The following is a 22,625-nucleotide window of genomic DNA, read 5'->3' as shown; positions in this document are numbered from 1 at the left end:
ACTAGTTGAGAAAACTCCTTGTGAGGTTAAGGCAAGCTTGCGAGGTCTCTTGCCATTCGCGACCGATATCCACCCTGACTCAATTGTTTCTGCTTGAGCACTGACCCTCAAGGCACCTTGTTGATTGGTATTGAGAGTGACTTATTCTGGTCTTGATATGCTGATTGCATCTTGTGAAGGAACCTATTGTAGGAACGTCTTCTTTTGTGCTTATGGGAACGAACATTTGTGTCTCCTGGATAACCTGTTTTTCTTAATACTTGCCCCTAAACAAACAGGCTATTGACCCCTGCTCACAAAGAACTGCTTTTGCTATGCCAAAAACATTGTCTTCTATTTGAATGCTAAAGATACCTTCCTTCCCCATAGGATAAGCATCTAAATCACCTACCTCAATCACTATTGATAAAGGTTATGCATGAGTCTTCTACAAATCTATGTTTTGCGAAATTCTTACATATCAAAGAAGTTTGTCATCAGAAATCATTGTCTAAGGCAAATGCCACTTCTGTGCCATCCCCCAAACACTTAATTATAAAATAAAGTTGAACTCCAGTCAGAGCAGAGATGCCTGCCTAGTGACCAGAAAGATACTCGTGGGTCTTTCATCCCTGCCTCACCGACACCGTCCATCCTTCAGGGACCCCTGGGCCTGCTGGAGCAGGACTCTGGCAAGTAATTCTACTCCTAGGTGTATACCCAAGAGAAATGAATGTTTATGTCTTATTAAAAAAACTAGCAAAAGAATGTTCTTGGAAGCTTTATTCACAATAGCTCTAAAAGAAATACCCATCAACAGATACAAGGATAAACAAACAAATTTCAAAAAGAGAGAAAACTAATTGATGTTCAGGGAAGTCAGATCAGTAGTTAATCTGACTAAGGGGAGTGTGAACTGACAAAGAGCACTGTGACAATTTATTAATCACTGGGAATATTCTGTCTCTTGTTTGGGGTAGTTTCAAGAGTCTGTACAAATATATATGTGTATGTATGTGTATAATAATAAGATATGCATTAAATCTTAGTATACCTTATACACTTTATATATTAGAGAAAGAGACAGAGAGACAGAGATTGGTGTTAAAGTGTAATTTTTCGTGAACTAGTCCTAGAAATGGAAAACAGTAGTATCAATGACGTATAACCATTCAACAAAGATTCCATTTAATCTTTTCTTAAAAGCAGGTAGAAATAAAACAAAGAAAAAAGACAAACAAACTTAACTACAGAGAACAAACAGATGGTTACCAGAGGGGTTTGGGTAGGGGGATGGGTGAAATAGGTGATGGGTATTAAAAGTACATGTATCATGATGAGTAGTGAGTAATGTATAGAATTGTCCAATCATTATATTGTACACTTGAAACTAATATAACACTGCATGTTAATCATACCTGAATTTTTAAAAATAATATATAAATACATTATATTGACTTAAAAAGTAAGTCAAATTTATCAACGGTAAATTTGGAGATTTTTTTTTCTGATTTTCTTCAGATGGTTTTGGTGCTGTTATAGGCTTTCCACCATTTATTAAATACCAGGTGGATTTCTATATGTTTGGTTATATATTGAATATGAGGATATGGAATGAAAATACCAAGGGAACAACAACAAAATGCTGTGAAAAACAGAAATTTTGAATATAACAAAACTTATTGGCTGTGGATTAGGGAATTTTGAAAACATCTCAGTATAATTGATGCTTAGTTTTGCTAAAAATCCGTGTATGGCTTTTAGAATCATTCTTGTAGCACAGTAATATTGGAATAATGCCACTAAAGTAGCAGAAAAATTAAAACTCTTTTATATAAATTGAGACACTGTGAGAGTGCTCCACTCAGAAAACTACAAAATGAAACAAAATAGAACACCTAAATAAATCAGCTTCTATTATGCTTATGTATTGGAAGACTCAATATTGTAAAGATACCACATTTCACCAAATGATCTACAGAAAAGTGCATTCTCAATAAAAATCTATACAGACTTTTTATGGTATGGAAACTGAGTAGTTAATTTTTAAATTTATGGAAATGCAAAGAGCCAAGCAAAGCTAAGGCAATTTTGAAAAAGAATTAAAAAGTCAGATAAGTTGCACTGTCAGATATCAACACCTATTATCAAGCTATAGGAATTGGAAGAGTTTATGATTGGCACAAGTTTAGACATACTGACCCTTGGAACAAAGTAAATTATAGAAATAGATTGTCACATAGAGTCACATGATTTATTTTTAAAAGTGAAATTAAAAGGCACATTTCAACGTATGTTCCTGGATCAAATAAAAATCCATAAAGGAAAAGTAGCTATTTGAGCTCCTATTTCACATCGTACACAAAAATAAATTCCCACTGGATTTCAAATCTAACTATGAAAAATAAGAACATTTTCAAAAGCTAGCATAAGATCTTTGTGAATTTGAAACAGCAAAGATAACTTAACCAAGGTATAAAAAGTGCTATCCACGTGGGAAAAAATGATAAGCTGAAGTTTAGGAGAATGAAGTACTTTTGTTCGTCTAAAGATTTCACTAATAGAATAAAAAGGCCAGCTGCAAAGTGAAAGAAGATATTTACAATACACCTACTTGTGAAAAAACACACTGTATATAGAATGTGCCATCCAACTTTTACTATCTATTCAAGGAATTAAAACTAACCCATAAATCCTACACATCAATAAAAAGAAAAAATCTAATGGAATAAAGGGCAAAACACTTCACACACACTTCACAATACAGAATATGAGAACTAGAGAGAGGATACTTCCCATTACCAACTCCATATTAATACTAAATTGTTAGGAATGCTTTTAAAGTCCCTGATCATTTGGCACCACTTTTTAAAATAGGACTTCAGATAGTATGATTCTCCTACACATACAAAATAATTTGATATTAGTCTTTCTGACTCCTTGATCAGCATGCTTCTTTTACTTTCTGCCTCCATCTTCTCTTTGTTCTCTTTGTCTGATCTTCCTTACCACTTTTACTTCCTCTTTGCAGACAATAATGTTTTAAAAAAATTTTTTTTAAATGTTAATTTATTTTTGAGAGAGCATGAGTTGGGAAGTGCAGAGACAGAGAGGAAGACACAGAATCCCAAACAGGCTGTAGCCTCTGAGCTGTCAGCACAGAGCCTGATGCGGGGCTTGAACTCGGAATGGTGAGATCATGACCTGAGCTGAAGTCAGACACCCAACCGACTGAGCCATCCACATGCCCCTGCACACAGTAATGTTTTAAATAAAGGGAACAAGTACTCATAAATCAATTCTATGATCTCATGTGATGTTCACACTTACTTTTCTTCTCTTTATTGTGCAGTTGAAGAACCAATCAGTGATGTTTGTTTATTTGCTCAAACCTTGTAGAAAGTAAAGCAGGAAGAGGATCCAGTTCCTCTTGACTCTAAGAACCTTAGTAATGTCTTTGCCTTGCTATAAATCATAACGATGCTGTATATTTAGTATCATAAAGCATTCAGTGTTTCACACTTCACCTCTTTCATCTCTAATTTTCACAAGAGTTCTAGGAGGTAAGTACAAACATTATTCCCCCTTACACATACAAAAAAAATTATTTCTCTCTCATATATATATATGCGTGTGTATATATATCTTTATGTATGTATACTTTTAATATATGCCTGTTTGTGTATGTCTATGTATGTATACTTTTAATACGTAAACACATACACACATATGTATGTATCTATATAAACACACACACACACACACACACGTGTCTGAGAGAAAGAGAGACAGAAACAGAAACAGAGAGACAGAGAGAGATCTCTTTTCTCAAGCTAATTTGGTACTTCTAGTTTGTACTATGTTGAACAGTTTCTGATAGTTGGAAAAGTATAACTAAAAACAGTCTTCTGTCACCCCAGAAAACCTCTCCACAAAAGTAGATTAGAAAGAAAAGAGTTTTATTATTAAATATACATTAAACCAGAACGTGGTATATCTCACAGGCAATCAGTTTAAAAGACTATGAAGACAGGAAGAAACCTCACCCTTTTAGAGCTAAGCACCTATTACCTATGTTCTCAAGATAAACAATAACTAGTCTTCAAGTGAAAGGATTTGACAATACCATCTGTCACACATTGTTTATCCCAAAATCCCAATATGGTAATTGGGGTGAACACCTAGGCTACTTAAATGGCTTTATCAAAAGAAAAAAATAAATTTCCCCTATTGTTATGCAGGAGATCATTTTGCAACTTTAAGGTGCCCACTGAAGTTACCCACCTACCATCTTACAAGGACTGGAAGATAAGGGCATTACCTTTCTTCATTACTACATTTCCAAGAGATGCTTCTCAGATCCTTGAGAAAGACGTTCCTGTGTCTTAAAGCTGATAAGAGATTTACCTTGCTTTCCAAAAGATTTACATATATTTCAAAGAGACAGAGAAAATCCTTATAATTACAAGTTTTTTAAAGTAAATGCTCTAAGAAAGGAAGGGTGGGGGGAGTCTCTCTTTTGGTGCCAAGGAATTTTTTTTTCTTTTTAAATTTGTTTTTATCCTTACATGTCTCTATTCTATAGAATGTAATTTTACTGTATACTGTATACTTCTTACACAAATTGTTTAATTCACATGAGTCCCAACTAGATTTTTTTCAAGTTATTTTTTTCTGCAAGGTAGACATGTATTACTCAATTAATGCTGTAATAAATTTTATTGAGAATTAGGGAAGACAAAAAGAAAAACAAATCTCCTCCCTTCCAAGATTTCCGAGGGGCCCCTCTTGGTTCTTCCGCTAGTGATCCAGACCAGATTTCCGCAACAGTTTTAAATAACAAAAGGTAGAGGAAATGAGTCTACCCACAAACCCATGCAATGAAAGACAGAATTGCTAAAAGAAAAAAAAAAGTTGCTGGTAATTACTAAATCATTTTTAAAAATTAGTCCAAAACAGATCTCCTCAATCACTGATGTGTAAATTCTAAACACAAACTTAGCTAACTAAAGAGGTAAAGAGACAAGTTATAAGATAGGAAATGCAGCAATACAAAAAATTAAAATGAGAAAGGACTCAAAGGACTTAGAAATGTGAAAAGAACAGAGGATTAAACAGTATAGCTTTATCTTAGTGTGCTGTTATAAACCAAGCACAATGTTTAACTTAAAAAAAAAAAGTATCAAATCCATCTTCTCCAGGTCAGGATGATAAAGCAGATCAAGAAAGTTTCTAAAGATAAGGTTGGCCTCGGAAAAACTAAAGGCGTGCTCAAGGAGGATTTCTTTCTTTCTGACGCTGCTCAGCATGCAAATGGCTAAGACTAGCTAAGAGCTGGGGGCTTTCACATCCAGAGAGAGAATTAACTTCATGCAGAAATGTGTAAATGAGCAAGGGAGATGGCTTTAGGAGGCGAACCACTGAAATCCCAAACAGCCTTAGTAATGAGGGCAAATATATGTTGCCCTTTTTAGGTAGGCCCTGAACTATGATTTCATGGAAACTTTGAATGTTCTCTCAGTCCAAATCAATTTGTTCTCAGGCAGTTTATAAATGCTGAGCATCTTAGTTCTAATATTTCATGCAAAATCCTTAGAATTCCCTTCATGTTTTTGGCCCACTTATCTTTGATCATTGTAATTTGGGGAAGACTAGGGGTTTTTTGTTGTTGTTGTTTTGTTTAGTTTGGTTACTTTATCATAATTCAGCTCTTCAGTTAATAATAAAGCTCTTCAGTTAAGGCTTTATGGATATTTTGGGGTGGGTCGCTTGGTGGGCCTGTCTGTATTCAGCCTGGTGGTCACTGTGGCCTTTTCTGCATCCCATTGTTCAAGTCTGTTTGCCTGAAAGTGGGCTCCACAATAATGAATAGCACAAAATAAGAAAAGGTTCAAGGAATATTTTATGTTTCTTATTTTAAGATAAGATTAATTATCCCCTGCTTTTACCTAAACTTGAATTAAATAATACAGGTCATTATAAGGTTAGGTCAACTCTCAAACAGTAGGTTCCCATTTTTTACTGCACATGAATGATGCACCACAAAAGGGAAAAACCAACAAAGTCAAGTAAGAAATTAGTTGTTTTTCTTTTTTTTTAAAGTTTACTTGATTTATTTTGAGAGAGAGAGAGAGAGAAAGCAGGGGAGGCGCAGATAGAGAGAAAATCCCAAGCAGGTTCTGCACTGGATAGCACGGAGCTCCATTAGAGCTCGAACTCATGAACTGTGAGATAATGACCCGAAAATCAATAGACTTTCACTTAACTGACTGAGCCACCAAGATGTCCCTGGATGTTTTCCTTTCTTGCTTTCTTTTTTAAATAATGTTTTTATTTATTTTTGAGAGAGACAGAGAGACAGAGAGTGAACTAGGGAGGGTCAGAGAGAGAGAGAGAGAGAGGGAGACACAGAAGTCAAAGCAAGCTCCAGTCTCTGAGCTGTTATCACAGAGCTAAGGCCAGGCTGGAACTCACCAACCACAAGATCCTGACCTGAGCCGAAGTTGAATGCTTAACAGACTGAGCCACCCAGGTGCCTCCGTTTTTCTTTCTTATTCACAAATGATTTATTTGATAGTAATAGGTCTTGTTGAGTATCTGTATTTCTCAAGCTCTCTTGTGGAGAGATGTGGCTTTATGAAATGGCCAGGCCAATTAGAAGCAGGCCAATGTTATTAGGAAGGGCTTTCAAACAACTATTCTGGTTTTTCTCCCCATTTCGGGACATTTAATTTCTAACTGATAAGATACCATAGTGGCAAAGTATTCCTGTTATACCCAGATCGCAGTATCCTCAACGACCAGAGACCACCGGGGAGACCGAGTCACGCATGCAAAGGCAAAGGGCTTTATTACGGGCTCGAGTTAGGGCTCACAGAGTTTAACAGCGTAGTGGGTCCATGCTGTGAGCCCTGAACAAAGGCAGAGTAGGATTTTTATGGGGTTTGTGATAGGGGAGTTACAGAAATTGTGGCATGGGAACAGTGATCCAATCATGATTATTCAACATCATTGACAGCGGGCTTGACCATACACATTGTCTAGAGTATTCGTTACTTTTGGCGGGATCCAATTACAACATTTAGAGTACCTTTAAGTTCAACCAATCACAGAGCGAGCCTAGGGTCTTGTTCGGCGACTAACGGGTTAACTTTAACATTAGGTAACAGGGTCCTATCTATAGTTTCTATCTCCAGGCCTCTCCCTCAGTAATGTGGAGGGTGGTCGCTGGCCTTTCCTGATTGGGTGTTGCAAGGGTGGTTTCTCCTGCCTTGGGCAATGTGTGACTGCCTGATAGTTTCCGGGAAGCTGAAACTCAGGCCTTCCAGTTCAGAGGGGAAACTTAAAGCCTGTCATGGAGTCAGTTTGGTTTAGACTTATGTCCTTACATTCCCCAAAGGCCACATCTTGCCAGGCACCTGTGTCTTAAATAAAGCAATGCTAGGGCTCAGTCTCACCCTTTCCTTTCTACTTGTCTATGGCTGCTTTCAAGCCACAATGGCAGAGTTGTGACAGGGACCATACAGCCACAAAGCCTGAATTATTTTCTATCTTCTCTTTTATAAAAAATGCTTTCTGATTCCTGCTCTAGATAACCTCTCACACACAAACAAAAGGAGAAATGTTTATGGAGGACTGAGTATTTGCAGTGGCTATTTCTTATCCTTTGCTTTCTCTTGACCAAACTTTAGTCAGGCTTCTCTCCTTCCCACAGAAAGAAGTCAGCATGCTCCCAAACATGAACAAGCACTAAAAAACTAGAATCTATCCCTCTTATCAGCTTCTCCATGGAATCAAGTGATCACAAGACCCTTTTCTTGACAGACCCTAAGAGTCATTTCCCCTTGCTTGTCCAGCTGTCCCTTAAAAGATTTTCCTTATCTCTGCTTGCCCCTCCCTACTCCTATAAACAAAGAAGCTTTTACTTCTGGGTAGTGAAATACTTGTACATTTCTGAAATTGGAGCATTCTCCCCATTGCAGTAGTATTTTATTTTTTCTAAATAAAGCTTCTCAATCTGGATTTGGTTCTAATTCAATAGTTTTTGGTGTCATGTCATGGATGGAGTGCTGACTGACTCTCATCCTCTGCTGTCTTAACCCAGGCACTCATGTTGCCTTCTCAAAAGAGAAGCTACGGAAATCAGGATCTATGGTGAGTCACAACTCCTAATCCAGTGCTCGAGACATTGTTTTCTATAGTAGCACGATAGGGACTTGCTTTAAACTATTAAACTGGGCTCTTCCCAGTTCTTTTCTATTTGAGTTGGACTTCTGGTTCTTTTCTGTTTGAGAACAGAAAAGCTCTTTTTTATTCTAGTGAGAATCTTACTGGATGGGGATTTTCTTGGTTCTTTTTGACTGAGGATTTACAACTTGAATTTCCAGAGGGAAATTCCAGCTTTTTTGTGATGTTCTTCTGTTTTTCCTGACTCCGTGTTCAGGGATTGCACAGATCAAGCTTTTCAGCTCTTCATCAAGGACTGCATGAGTGGCCCTTTGGGCCAAATGAGGAATGTGCATGGAACTAGTCTGTTATTAGCTGCTTCTCCCATGGATAACTTTGAATCTATTGGAATTGAGAGTAGATTAACTCCACCTGACTGTATGATCCATCACTAAAGGCACTAATTTTGCCAGCACTTTAAAAAATGGCTAAGGATAACTTGGAACTGCAATAGCCACATTGGGGTTTTGGAGACCTCCCTAACTTAGTACACTTTCAGAGAGTTCTTGAATCCTGAGTGTCTAAAATACTCTCCAAACATGGTCTGTTTTCTTTATTTTTGGTACGAAGAAGCTAAAATATTCTTCTCCCAATCAAATCTCAATCACACCCTTCACAATCTCCATCTATTTTATTGGAATCCATGCTACTCAATCTCTTGGGGACCACGTGGTTTTTTTCCACTGTTACTCCTTATATCCCCTTCTCTAAGATACTGTGCCGTCATCACTTTCCACTCCTTTCACTTCTGCTCCTCCAAATTTGTTCCAGTCTCTCCCACAACCTTGTTCTTGTTGATATTTTGTTTGTCCTCTGCTCCCTGACCCTGTCCTAACCTTACCAGCTTCTCAATTCCCCACAGCGTCATGTGATCTGAGTATGGCTCCTATAATGGTAAGACTCCAAGAACAAGAAACTATAGGGACTCCATTATCCCCGCCCCAACAGATTATTTTTTAACATTGGTCTCAAGCTGACCTACATGCTATCATGAAGAATTTTCTTGACTCATGTAAAAATGGAGAAAAGTCTCTGGGGTGCCTGGGTGGCTTAGTCGGTTAAGTGTCTGACTTTCCCTTAGGTCATGATCTCGCGGTTCGTGGGTTCGAGCCCCGCGTTGGGCTCTGTGCTGACTGCCAGCTCAGAGCCTGGAGCCTATTTCAGAGTCTGTGTCTCCCTCTCTCTCTCACCCTCCCCGGCTCACACTCTCTCTCTCCTAGAAATAAATAAAATTAAAAAAAAAAAGGAGTAAAGTCTCTATACAATTCAAATTAATCTTAGGGGCATACTCTCTGGGACTCAGATCTCTACCAATTGGCTTGACTCCTTTTAGGTTGGAGACACCTTAGTGCAGTTTGAAAAATCTAAATTAAAAAAAAAAGAATAAAAGACAAATCTAAATTGGTCAGACTTAACAAAAATCTACAAAGAAATCAAAATAACCTCAAGGACTATAACAGAGCTAAGGAAATGGGAAAAAGGCTCTTAGACTCCTAGATAATATGTGGAAACATTATTTAGGTCTTACTCTATATGGCCACATGGCATCTGCTTTGGTTACCAACTTTATTAATGGATTCCACAAAGAACTGAGAGAGGCTATTTGAGAATATTAGATTAATTGGGGGAAAAAAGTCCTTGTCTCTGAAATCCTTGCTTTAACACAGCACCTTGAGGATATACAGGATGATAAAATATACACTATAAAACTCATGACTCTACAAATTAAACAACTTGAGGAAAATTATTCGAAGACCTTAATGTCCCCTCAACTTCACCAAAATTTTGCTAGAAACACCTTTAACCTTATAAGGAGAAAGAAGAGTAGGCTAAAAAATGCCATAAGACCTCAGAGTCTCAACAATTCTCTTATAACAGATCAACTTATGTATGTCCCAAACTGGGCAAGTAATAATCCCAGTCAAGGGGCACCCTACCACCTTTCTAGTAGACACCAGAGCCACTTGCTTCCACACATGATGGTGCAGGATTTTTTAGCCAAGATTCATTGTCTTGACACTTCAAAGAATGAAGACACAAAGTAAACAGCAGAAAAAGTTTATTACAGTATAAGATAAGAAAGGAAGAATAGTAGCAAAGTTCTCTTTACAGAGAGGGGACATTCAAAAGTGAATGCCTTGTTTTATAAGGTTCTGGTTGCTACCCTCCCATCCTTTTCCCCTGGTTCCTTCTCAGGTTCTGTCCTTAGTGGCTGGGTAACTTTAGGTGCTGGGTTGTCCATTCCTTATTAACTCATTTCCATTGTATGAGGGGTCATCTGTGGCCATACTATTTCCTGTGGGTCATAGGTTTTATGGTCTAGGTATTTTTAGTCCAGTCTTTTGTCAGACTCCTGAGGGAACCTGAGGGGGAGTAGGCTGTTAAATTCTTAAGAGGAACCTTATGCCTGAGGAGGTTTGCTGTGGTGAGAAACTCCCAGCTTTGTTCCAAAATATGTCTTTCCCCACCCAGGGACTTCAGGTCCTAATCCTTTCCCTCTCTGCCTATTTTATCCTGCCTTTTTCCTATAATAGTGACATCTCACAATTTCCCACCATAACCCCTCAGAGTGCACAAAAAATCTCTATGTTGCAGTTAGAAAATGAATCACTTTTGTCCCTTTATAAACATCTTTCTCTGTCAGGCCTCATCATGTCTCACATGGTTATTTATTAAGTTCCACAAATCAGTTCATCTAATAGGCAGAGACATACTTTCTAATTAGAGTGTTAGTATTTCATGTACACGTGAGACACTAATTCTTGAAGTTCAGGATTTCCCTCTCACTCATCTTTATTCTCTGATAGCCCTAATAGATAATCCCAGTTTTCTTGCCTCTTTCACAGCTCCTAAGCCATTGACAATCCCTACATTCAAGACAGGCTCACTCACATTCCTGACTCACTTGAGGCCACAGGAACAGCAGGCCTGGGACATACCTGGGAGGCAGAGTCCTTAATGGTGGATGTATACTCTACTATGCCTCTCCCTAAAATTATTTTTTCTTCAAACCCTGTCTCTGATGACATTTCAGCATATCCTTTTATCCTGATTCCCAATATCTATTTACTTTTTACATGGGAAAATCGATAATACACTTAGTCATGCCCCAGGAATTTACAAAATTTTCCTGAACAGTAAGTGCAAATCTAAAAGATGTGATCTTCCCTTGTAATTCAACCTTCATTCAGTATGTAGATGATCTCCTTCTTTGTTCTAAGACATTCAGCAACTCTTTTCATGACATCTGATACTTACTAAAGGACTTAGTTCAAATGGGCCATAAGGTATCAAGAGATAAAGTTCAGCTCTGTTACCTGCAAGTCTAGTATTTAGGTCATGATATTCCCCCTGAGGAAAAAACTGATCTCCAGATTATATCAAGATCATATTTAACAACCTCCCATCTGAAATGAAAAAACAACTTCAAGACGTTTTGGAACTGACTGGCCATCATAAAATGCAGGTCCCTAATTTCTGTTATAACAACCCCTTTATATGGCATGCCTAAAGAAATTGTGTCTGAACGTCTAATATGAGACTTGCTTCTGTCACATCATTTGAATCTCTAAGATCTCCTTTTTTTCTTTTTTCTTTTTTTTTTTTTATCCCACCTAGTGCATCTTGACTACTCTTTGCTTTTCTATTTGTTCATGAAAGAGAAGGGCATGCTTTAGGAGTTCTATCTCAAAAACATAATGGAATTTGGAGGTCAATCAAATATTGCAGTCTAGATCCTGCAGCTTAAGATTTTTATCCATCCTTTCTTCTGGCAGTAGTGGCAAGTAGAAAATCAGTTCAAACCACTGTCTGCCTTGTGCTAGGTCATACCCTGAACATTTTTTGTCCCTTATGCAGTTAGGACCCTTCTGCTGACTTTTTGATCTCTTAAGCTCACTTGTTGTGAAATTCTTCTGTTTTCTCTTTCTCACGTCATTATCCACCCATGTCAAAATCTCAGTCCTGCTATTCTGCTCCCTCTCCCAACTGAAGGACAACTGCATGATTTTTATGGACACTCAAGCCTCAATCCTATCCCATGCTGACCTCTTAGATATCCCTTGCAAATCCAGATCTTACCCTATTTGTTGATGGCTACCATCTTCACAACTCGGAAGGAAATTCTCAGACTGCATATGTCATTCCAGATTTTCAAAATCCCATTGTGTTTAAGTCTCCACTTGGTGCAAAATCAGCTCAGCTTTCTTACATTGTGGTTCTCAGAAGAGCGTAATCTTTGCTTACAGATAAGGAATTTGGCATATATACAGATAATAAATATGTTTTGGGGGTAGTACATTATTTGGGAATATTATGGAGAATCAGAGGATTTAAGTCAACAGCTGAGACACTAATGGGAAAATGGAAAACATTGATCTGACCTCCTAGAGACTTTATACAGCCAAAAAGATAGCCTTACTTAAGATAGAGACTTTTATAGGCCACAAACCCTTGAAGCAAAAGGAAATTCACTGTGTGATATACTAAATTGTCATAAAGCTGTTACACTCTCACTTCAATCAGATAAAATCCTAAATCTACTCTGATTACACCTGATCCTCTAATTGAGGTACTTAAAACCTCCTAATTCAAAGTCCTTGAATATTAAAAGGCCAATTGGAAACAATTTGGATGTCTTATCCAACCAGACTGAACTTTGGAAATACTCAGATAACCACTTGGTCTCTCCTCAGTCCCTCACCAGAAATTTAATTTCTGACCTTCATAAAATTACTCACCAAGAAAGGATAAAAGTAAATCAACTCTTCTTCCAGCACTGCTGAGGAAACTTCCTCCCATCTGGAACGAATGGTGCCTTCTTGGCCCGCCTTTCAAAAATACAATCCTGATAAAGCTGCAAAGGTGGGGCAAGTAAAGAACCCCTTCAGCAGGACCTTCTCTTCATTGCAATTAGATTTACTGAGTTTCCTAGATCTCATGGATATGAGTATATTCTTATTATCATATGCTTCTCTCACTGGCTTGAAGCTTTCCCTGTAAGAGGACTACTGCCACACTGATACCAAACTCTCTTTGGAACTAGTATTCCCTGCATCCCAATTCTACTGGCTTATTCATGGACCAAGGGATTCATTCATTTCATTGGTAAAGTCATCTAAGCAATCCAACAAGTTCTCCCCTTATCGCCAAAATGACATTGTCTCTATCATTCCCAATCATCTGGAAATATAAAGAGAGTTAATGGATCATTAAAATTAAAGCTTGAAAAACTGATAAAGTAACTCAATCTCTTATGGCTTAAGGTTTTACTTTGAGCACGGGTTGCCTTCTGAGTCTCTCCTGCTGGATCACAGAAACTGTCCCAATATGAAGTAATAACTGATGACCTATGATCATTCATTATTCTCCCTGGGCTATAAAATATTCTATTCTTATCAATTCAAACATCCTAATGTACTGCAAGGGATTTATTAAATATATCTATCTGCTTCATCAATAGGATGAGGCTGCTATTTCTCAGGCTCTACTATCCAAAACACTCTACATATTTATTTATAAAAACTTTTAAGTTACTTATTTATTTTGAGAGAGAGAATGGGGGAGAGGCAGAGAGAGAGACAGACAGACAGACAGAGGAGAGAGATAGAGACTCACAAGCAGGCTCCACATGGTCAGCATGGAACCCAATGTAGGGTTCAAATTCGTGAATCGTGAGATCGAGACCTGAGCTGAAATCAAGAGTCAGATGCTAAACCAACTGAGTCATCCAGGCGGCTTCCCCCCACCCCCCCCAAACACTCTACATTTTAGAAATTAGGGACTTAGTTCTCTGGAACTCACATCAACTGAAAATTAATATTTCTCCCCTTTGGAAGGGCCTTTATGTCATCTTCTTTACCACTAACATGCTGCCAAACTCAGGTGGTACAAACCTGGATTCATGTTCTTTAACTGAAAATGTATAAATGCTACTTTGAATGAAAGTCTAATCTAAATAGAAACCTTAAACTGAAGTTTCTCAAGAATCCCTAGAAGCAGACAGAGCCACAGTGTAGATATCTTTATGACAAGTTGATAATATCATGAAGTGGTTAGTTTCCACTTAAGATGTCAAAACGTGGCATCCTAGCATTCCCTTATCTCCTTCTTCTTGTAACTTTTATTGTCCTCCTTGGCTTTATCCTTCTTTATTCCTACCTCCATCACTCCTGCTCTCCATGTTCCTCCGCACATTGCAACTATTACTTTCCACCAATGAGCTTTATATTGTACCATCTCTTCCCCCTCATATGACCTGTTCCCCCTTTAATAATTCCTTCATACGTGCAAGGCTCCAGAATTGATGGAATTCTTTCCTCAACTTATAGTAAAACCTCACAACCTTTCTTTACTTTTTTTTTAAATTTCTAGTATGATTAATGTTACAACCCTACTTTTAGTTGCTGCTTATAAACTCCCTTAACTTTGGAAGTATCTGGTTTCCCCTAAATCCCGATACTGTCTCAGATTTAAGGGCATCCTTTGTGTTATCACTCTGGGGACCTTTCACTTTCTACTCTAGATTTTAACCAGAAATTCCTTCAATTTCAGTACTTTTCAAGCAAGACAACTGATGCTTCTATGCAATATAACCAAGGGCCATCCATGGGCCTAAGTATTTGCAATCACAGCTACTTTTCCATAAACACAAATAGCTACATTATAATCATGGGAAGCCAAAATACACGTTCATTGCCTTGTCATAAGAATCTAACAGACTTAGATGATCCTAAACATAATTTTACCCAGACTGTCTAATCTGTAAGCAACAGTCTGATCACTTTCTTCTTCCCAGTTCAATGAGACAACAACTCTATCAAAAGGGTTCACATGACTCCCAAGATGAAAATTCGTGGGACAATTATTTCTTGAACCTTGGATAGCCCCTAATGAGGCATAGTGGTGCCTATTGGCATCTGCCTGCTAAGTGAACTGGATCCTGCTATCTAGCTAATCTAATTAGTGCTTATCAAAATTCTAACCAGACTGCCTTCTTTTCTCACCTTAACTATTCCATTACAGGTTTCTTCTATCTGAAACTAGAACATTTCTATAAAATCTTTCATAAGCCAAACAGTGCAAAGTGAAAAAGTAATTACCATTAATTTATACAGAAAATTTTTGAGCATTTCCAGACCCAAAAAATAACCTCTCTTGGGTTTTTCTGATACCTTAGGACACATCTGGCTAACAGATGCACAAAATACATCAATATAAAGCACAGATGTTCACTGACACAGTTCAAAGCCATGGCAGGGAGAAGAGGAGTGTAGTTCCTGGAGAAGGAGCTAGGTGGTGCCGCTCCAGCTGCTGGGGTTCATGCTGTTTATGTAACAGCTCAGAGTAAAACAAAGACACTGAACTCTATTTTTGCTTTTGTCTTTTTTTTTTGAAAAGTGAAAATCCTCTGGATTTCTTTCAGTTTGTGAAAACAGTTGCCAATGTAGGCCTTTTGTATTAAAGTAGTGGCATAATTCAAACTTTTGAAAAGTGAGAATACTTGTAAGCTTTCTAGGTACTATATGAGTTAAAAGTCTACACAACCATGTTAACTATAAACTTAGACACATACCAGTCCTATAAGGAGGCTGTGAATTTCCATTTATTTATATATTTATTTATTTATTTATTTATTTGAGAGAGAGAGAGAGGAAGAGAGAGAGAGAGCGCGCGCGAGAGAGCGAGCATACTTACAAGGGGGAGGGGGAAGGGAAAGGGAGAGACTATCAAGCAGGCTGCACTGCCCATTGTGGAGTCTGAGGCAGGGCTCCATCTCCTGACCTTGAGATCTTAACCTGAATCAAAATCAAGAGTCAGAAACTTAATCACCTGAGACCTTGTGAACTTATCACAAGGTTCTCAAAAAGCCTCAGAAGAAGAGATTAAGAGATTGAGAGAAAACCTAAAACACTTGATTGCTACTATAGACCATGATGGACCATCTTTGTATCTTTGTGTCTAGAGCTATTGTGTTTTGAGCCACTTGGGAAGCTTGGCAAAGTGGTTTTTTTTTTTTTTTTATCTCTTTTGCTCTACTCCAAGAAATATCCATGACGCTATTAGCAGAAGTTAGAACATCACTGCTAATCAACTATGCTGACTCCAGCTAATGGCCCTGCACAATCATCTGGCATCATACATGACCCTGGTATTATGAGGGGGCATTTACACAGTGGTTGAAAGAGACAGCTGTGCATATTTTAGAATACTCTCTGATGTCCTGTGCCATCACCAAAAATATTTAGACTGTCAACAGGGAAATTTGTCAGATTGTCACTGCTAACCTTTACCATGTGAATAAATATGTTTCAGACTCAACATCTTGGGATCTTCTCAATTGGCTCCTCCAAAGTGATCACACTTTACTAGTTATTATTTTATTATATTCCTAGATATATCTCTTGTTAAATATCTCATTAAATATCTCAGTCTGGCAGCACAATCACTATGTAACACAGCTAGTTCTTCAGAGCCAATAAGAATGTGAGGGGTGCCTGATCCCTGAAAACTATATGGCCCACCTCAAGCTCACAAGGGCTCTTCCTAATAGTCCACAAGTCCATTGTTATTAGTGCCTAAGGACAGACTTTTTCTCTCAAGCATTTGGGAGGATGGACACAATCACTACTGCCCATCTCTTGCCCTCTGCTTTGTCTTGGCCAAACTTTAATTACACCTCTCTCCTTCCTACAGGTGCCTGAGCTCTGTATGCCCCAATCATGTGCAAACACTAAAATAGTGAAATCTGCCCCCTTACCAGATTCTCCTGGGACTCAACTGACCACAGCAAGACCCTTTCTTTATCAGACCCTACTGGCCATTTCTCCTTACAGGTCCAGATTCCTCTAACAAGATTCTGCTTCTCTCTGCTTTCTTCCTGTTTATCCTATAAAATGAAAAAAATTCTTATTTATTTGTTTGTTTGTTTGACTTTGAGATGGTTGCAGATTTCTAAGGCCATAGTGTTCTTCCTATGGTAATTGTCTTTCTTCTGAATAATAACTCTCTAAGTCTAGATTTGTTTTTATTTGGCAGCAGTATTCATTGCAACACAATTTGTATTACCAAAACTAAATAATAAACAAACATGAAGATGGGGAGGTAACTTGAATATCTACAAAGAAAAAGAATAAAAAATATTGTGGTTTCTTAATTCATGAAATGGAGTAGTATTCAGGAGATAAAATGAAACAGTTAACTTATTCTAAAACAAAACGGCTTGAATATACACTGTTGATAGACAAAAAGAAAATGAGGGAAAAACAGCATAGTATGATGCAATTTATGCAAAACCTGAAAGTCTCCAAAATATTCTATATTTTCTGTTTATACATATGTAAATATGTAGTAAAGGTATTAATATAGAAGTAGGCACCAAATCCTCCAAGGAAAAAGGGTAGAGAATGTTTGGGTAGGGAGACAAAATAGGTGTAAGTCGTGTTGATAAATTATTTCTATAAGAATAATATACAAAAACAGTACAGTACATTTCTTAAATCTGGGTGACAGGCACATGGGAATTCATTATGTTATTCCTTTCATGTTTTGTGTATTTTAAGTATTTCATAACAAATCAAACCAACATAGAAACAACTCTAGAACACCAGGGACAGCTGACAAGTAAAAAGTTGTCTCAGAATCAATACTCTCTTAGCAAATGCAAATGCAAGAACTTTACCAGCAACTCTTGCCCTGGTCCTATAAAAAGAATTCACAGAATTCCTGGCACTTTGTAGTAAATTCTCTGTTGAAGCCTAGGCTAATTTTTCCATCACTTTGAATCATTTATTAAAGGTTTGAGTTGTACATGTGTGGGTATTTCCAAATTAACAACCTTTTCTATTTTATTGCAAAAAAAAAATCAAGCCCAGATTATTTTTAATCAAATAATGATTTAAGAAATGAGGATTTGTGGGGTGCCGGGATGGCTTAGTTGGTTAAACATCTGATCGTGATTTTGGCTCAAGTCATGATTTCATAATTCATGAATTCAAGCCCTGAGTGGACTCGGCGCAGACAGAGTGGAGCCTGCTTGGGATACTCTCTTTCTCTTTGCCCTTCCATTGTATACATGCATGCTCTCTCTCTTTCAAAATAAACGTAAAAAAAAAAAAAGGCTTTAAACAAAAGAAACGAATATTTAAATATGTCATTTATTTTTGTCCCTTATTTCAAATAAGGGATTTTGTTAATGGATAACAGAAAACAGTTATGGACCATTTATTCCCATCTGGTTTTACTGGGCACAAAAGTCCCATGTACTGTACTGAAGGGAAGCTACCTTAAAAATTGTTGATCATATACTCTTCAAAATAGTATTTAAAAAGTATGTGCTTTTTCAAATGTTTTTAAATTTGCATTTATATATTATGTATATAATATAAATATAAAATCATGCCCTTAAAAAGATGCTAAGAATGTGTTTTTTGGAGGCAATTAATTCTGTTGTTTCTTTATTTTGCTTGTATACCTCTTCAGTACATGAAGATGAATTTCAAAGGAATTAAAGTAAATTTAGTCCAATTACTTTGCTTTTGTTTTAACATTAGGAAAAAAGGGTGGTTTAATTTTTTTTTTTTATTTGGTTGCTCCTCATGTGTGTAAAGAAGTAGATAAGCTTTTCCTTGTTAGAGAACCTAACCCAGCAGCCATTATTTTCAAAATTTAATTTATAGAACATATTAGTACATGTTAGAAACAGAATTAACTAAAATAATAAATAAGGTATTATATAGCAAATGTACTTAAATGAAAGAGCTAATGGAGGTTTGCTTAAAAAATTAAATTTTCCCTGCATATGAGACCATTCACAACACTTTATGTATTATTGTAAGAAGGCAATGCTTCCCTCTTCCAAGATACTTATTTTGGGAGTCAAATGGAAGAGGCTGGAACTGTTAAAACAACAACAGCAACAACAAGAACAAAAACAAAACCCTTTGCTCAGTGGGTCACTAAATAAGTACATCGACATAGATAAGTTACTTCTCTAAACCTTCATTTTTCAGTCTTGTGGAATATAAAAGGAAGTACCATACCCTATGTAGAAGTATTTTATAAATGTCAGGTATTCATGTTATCCTACTTGGATCTAAATTGTGGATAACTTATTTTCCTTTATCTGATGTATTATAGGAAATTATTTCCCTGGGAACAATAATTTTAGCATTTTTGGTCATGAAACAATAGATGGACACATTTTTTTGTAAATAATTTTGATAATAATAGTTTTACCTTAAAGAATACGTATGTTCATATAATATTTGTAGGAGTAAATTCTAAGCAGGTGTGTATGTGTGTATGTTCTTAGAGGATGGCAGTGTTAGAAAACACGAAAAAAGTTAAGACAGGTTAAAAAAACATAACAGTTAAAAAAAAAATGTTAACAGGTTAGCTTGGGTGGCTCAGTTACCTAAGTGTCCAACTTTGGCTCAAGTCATGATCTGGCAGTTTGTGAGTTCGAGCCCTGTGTCGGGCTCTGTGCTGGAGCCTGTTTCGGATTCTGTGTCTCCCTCTCTGCTCCTCCTCCACTTGTTCTCTCTCTCTCTCTCTCTCAAAAAAAAAAAATGTTTTTTTAAAAAGCTAACAGAATAAAAGTTTGAACCATGGAAATTTATCAAGATTTTATTTTTTTTTTCAGGAATCCTGGTTAACAAACAAAAAGATAAGGATCAGGGAACAATAAGAATAAATCAACAAAAATGAAATTTGCTAGAGAGGAAGATATCTGTTAAAAGGCTTTCATTTAGATCCCTAGAACATGTCCTATTTTACTATTATTGTTCATCTGCTTCTCAACCTTAGAAAACTTAGGGAGTACAAACTAAAGAGTCTTACAATGATGAATACCGCTTGAGCAACAAAAAGGAAAAACTAGAAATTGACAGAGAAGACAAAAATTATCAATTTGAAAATAAAATGTAAAAATTTTAAAAATAAAAAAAAGCCTGAGGCCAAATACTATATAATACAGTCATTGAATGATATCAAAAACAATAGCGTGTGAATTTAATTGTGATGATCTCAGATTATCAGGCAAATATTAAAAAATATGTTTACTGTTCTCAATTTTCTTTTTTTTTTAATTTTTTTTAATGTTTTATTTATTTCTAGGAGAGAGAGAGACAGCGTGAGCAGGGGAGGGTCAGAGAGAGAGGGAGTCACAGACTGAAACAGGCTCCAGGCTCTGAGCTGGCAGTCAGCACAGAGCCCGACGCGGGGCTCGAACCCACGAACCGCGAGATCATGACCTAAGTGAAAGTCGGACGCTTAACCGACTAAGCCACCCAGGCGCCCCAACTGTTCTCAATTTTCAAAGCAATTTTTAGAGAGATTGCAATGCAAGCTGTAATAGAAAACCAGTATAATATATTTTGTAAAGGTACCAATTTGGATATAATTGGTATTCTCCATCCAATTCTCTTCCAAATATCCTGTGCTGTGGGGTTGGAGATGGATAGGAAGAGGAGGAGAGGTAAGATCCGGGAGAAGACAGTCGACAGATAGGCAGGAAGTGGATTGCCCTGTATCCAGTATTTTCTAGGCTTTATATGCCTACATAAGGACAAAGGTTGGGAACAAGTTTAAAGATTTTGAACAGATGCTCCTCTTCTTCAAGACTCAGGCAGCCAGGCAACTCACAATCATTCCTTCCATTGTTAACTCTGTCAAACAGAGACCAACTGCCAGGCAGCTCCCCAGTGTGGGAGGACCGCCATTTAAATAGATGCACCAAACGCGTGGACTGGAACTCTCAGCTAGCAGCTGATACAAGTTTCACCGGTGCGTTTCCCCACCTTTGCAATAATAAAACCCTGTGTTTAAGTTTCGTGCTTCATAAACTCTACTGGTCCCGTGCTTTTGTGCCCCCAGCCCAACTCTCATTTTACCTCAGCTGTGTTGAGTCATTCCTATGCTGGGAGAGAGCATTCCACTTGCAAAACCTGTCAAATCTCTCCAATTTTTTTGCTTCAGAGTTTTTCGAAAACCATTAGGTTTCACTCAAATTCATCCAAGGCATTCCAGAAATTCATGAGATTTATCACACTGGGGATTTGGGTGGGTGGAGGGGAGTGGGGGTTGGGAGGCACTCCCCCTGGGCAAAGCTCATGAAGTGAACCCTCGTCCTGCTTCCCCGTGGAAGCGAATCCCAGTTGTCCATATAAGTAAGTAGCTCTGTAACGACACTTTATTTTCTCTTTTTCTTCCTTGTTTTACTCCCACTTTCTCACTCTTGCTGCCAGGTACCAGCTGCTTAAATAAACTACTTGCTCCCAAGTCTTTGTTTCATGCTCTGACTTGGCAGAGAGTCAAACTAATACACTGTAATAGTAGTTTTACTGTATGTTTTTGGTACTTGAAGGTCTAGCATTAATTACGTGTAAATACTCTTTCTGATTACATATTAATTTTACATGACAAAAAGCAAAACAAAACAGAAGGGTGGTTAAAGAGAGATTGGCAGGAACCTTAAGATACTTAAGAGAGGTTTCAATATGGCCTAATATATCCTGCATGTAAGGCTCACCTGCTTTTCTGATCTTATTGTTTATATTTATCTTCCGTGTTTACTGTATCTTATATTATCTGTCCACTTTCTTCTTTAGAGCTTTTCCATTTGTTCTTTTTTTCAGAAACATTATTGCTCCATCATTCAAGTATCTGCTCTTTTGACATTCCTCAGAGAAGCATAACTTGACAAGCCTATCCAAAGAGTGAAACACTTTCTTTGAATCTCCTTGCCCTATTTAATTTTCCTTCATCTCCCTTAGCATTATTGACGTTTTGTTATACATTTTTCTAAGTTTATTATGCAACCCTTCCCTATACTATATGTCTTCTGGGAGAACATTAATACCTCTCTGAAGAGGGATAACAGCATCCCAAATCTGTATAATTTTTGGTACATAATCCCTGGTAATCAATGAGAAAGAACCAGGTGAATTTCTCAGGATGTATACAGGAGACATAAACTACGCAACAATCTGTAAGTTTTAATAATTAGAGTTAAGAACTCTAACAGAGGGCACCTCTCTCTCTCTCAGAAATAAAAAAAAAGAAGAAGAAGAAGAAGAAGAACTCTAACAGGAGATTAGCATAATGGGAGATTAGCTATCAAGTTGAAAATAGAACTCTGAAGAATACAATAAGAGTAGATATTGCAAGCAGCCACGAACCCTTAGGACTAAGAGAATAAGAAACAAATCTGAGAGAGGGGTCCTGCCTCCAAAGTTTGGCATCCAGACCTCAATGGAGGGAGAGGGGGAGGGAGACGGACAGTGAGAGGGAGAGAAAAGGAGAGAGAGAGAGAGAGAGAGAGAGAAGGAAGGAGGGAGGGAGGGAGAGAAAGGTTAAAGCCAAGAAAAAGGCAAGGAAAGTTCTGTGGAGGATCTATGCTTATAGAATTTTCTGGTACTCCA

Source organism: Crocuta crocuta, unplaced genomic scaffold, assembly GCF_008692635.1.
Source record: "Crocuta crocuta isolate KB4526 unplaced genomic scaffold, BGI_CrCroc_1.0 scaffold118, whole genome shotgun sequence".
Lineage (NCBI taxonomy): Eukaryota > Metazoa > Chordata > Mammalia > Carnivora > Hyaenidae > Crocuta > Crocuta crocuta.
This window is presented reverse-complemented; position numbering follows the sequence as displayed.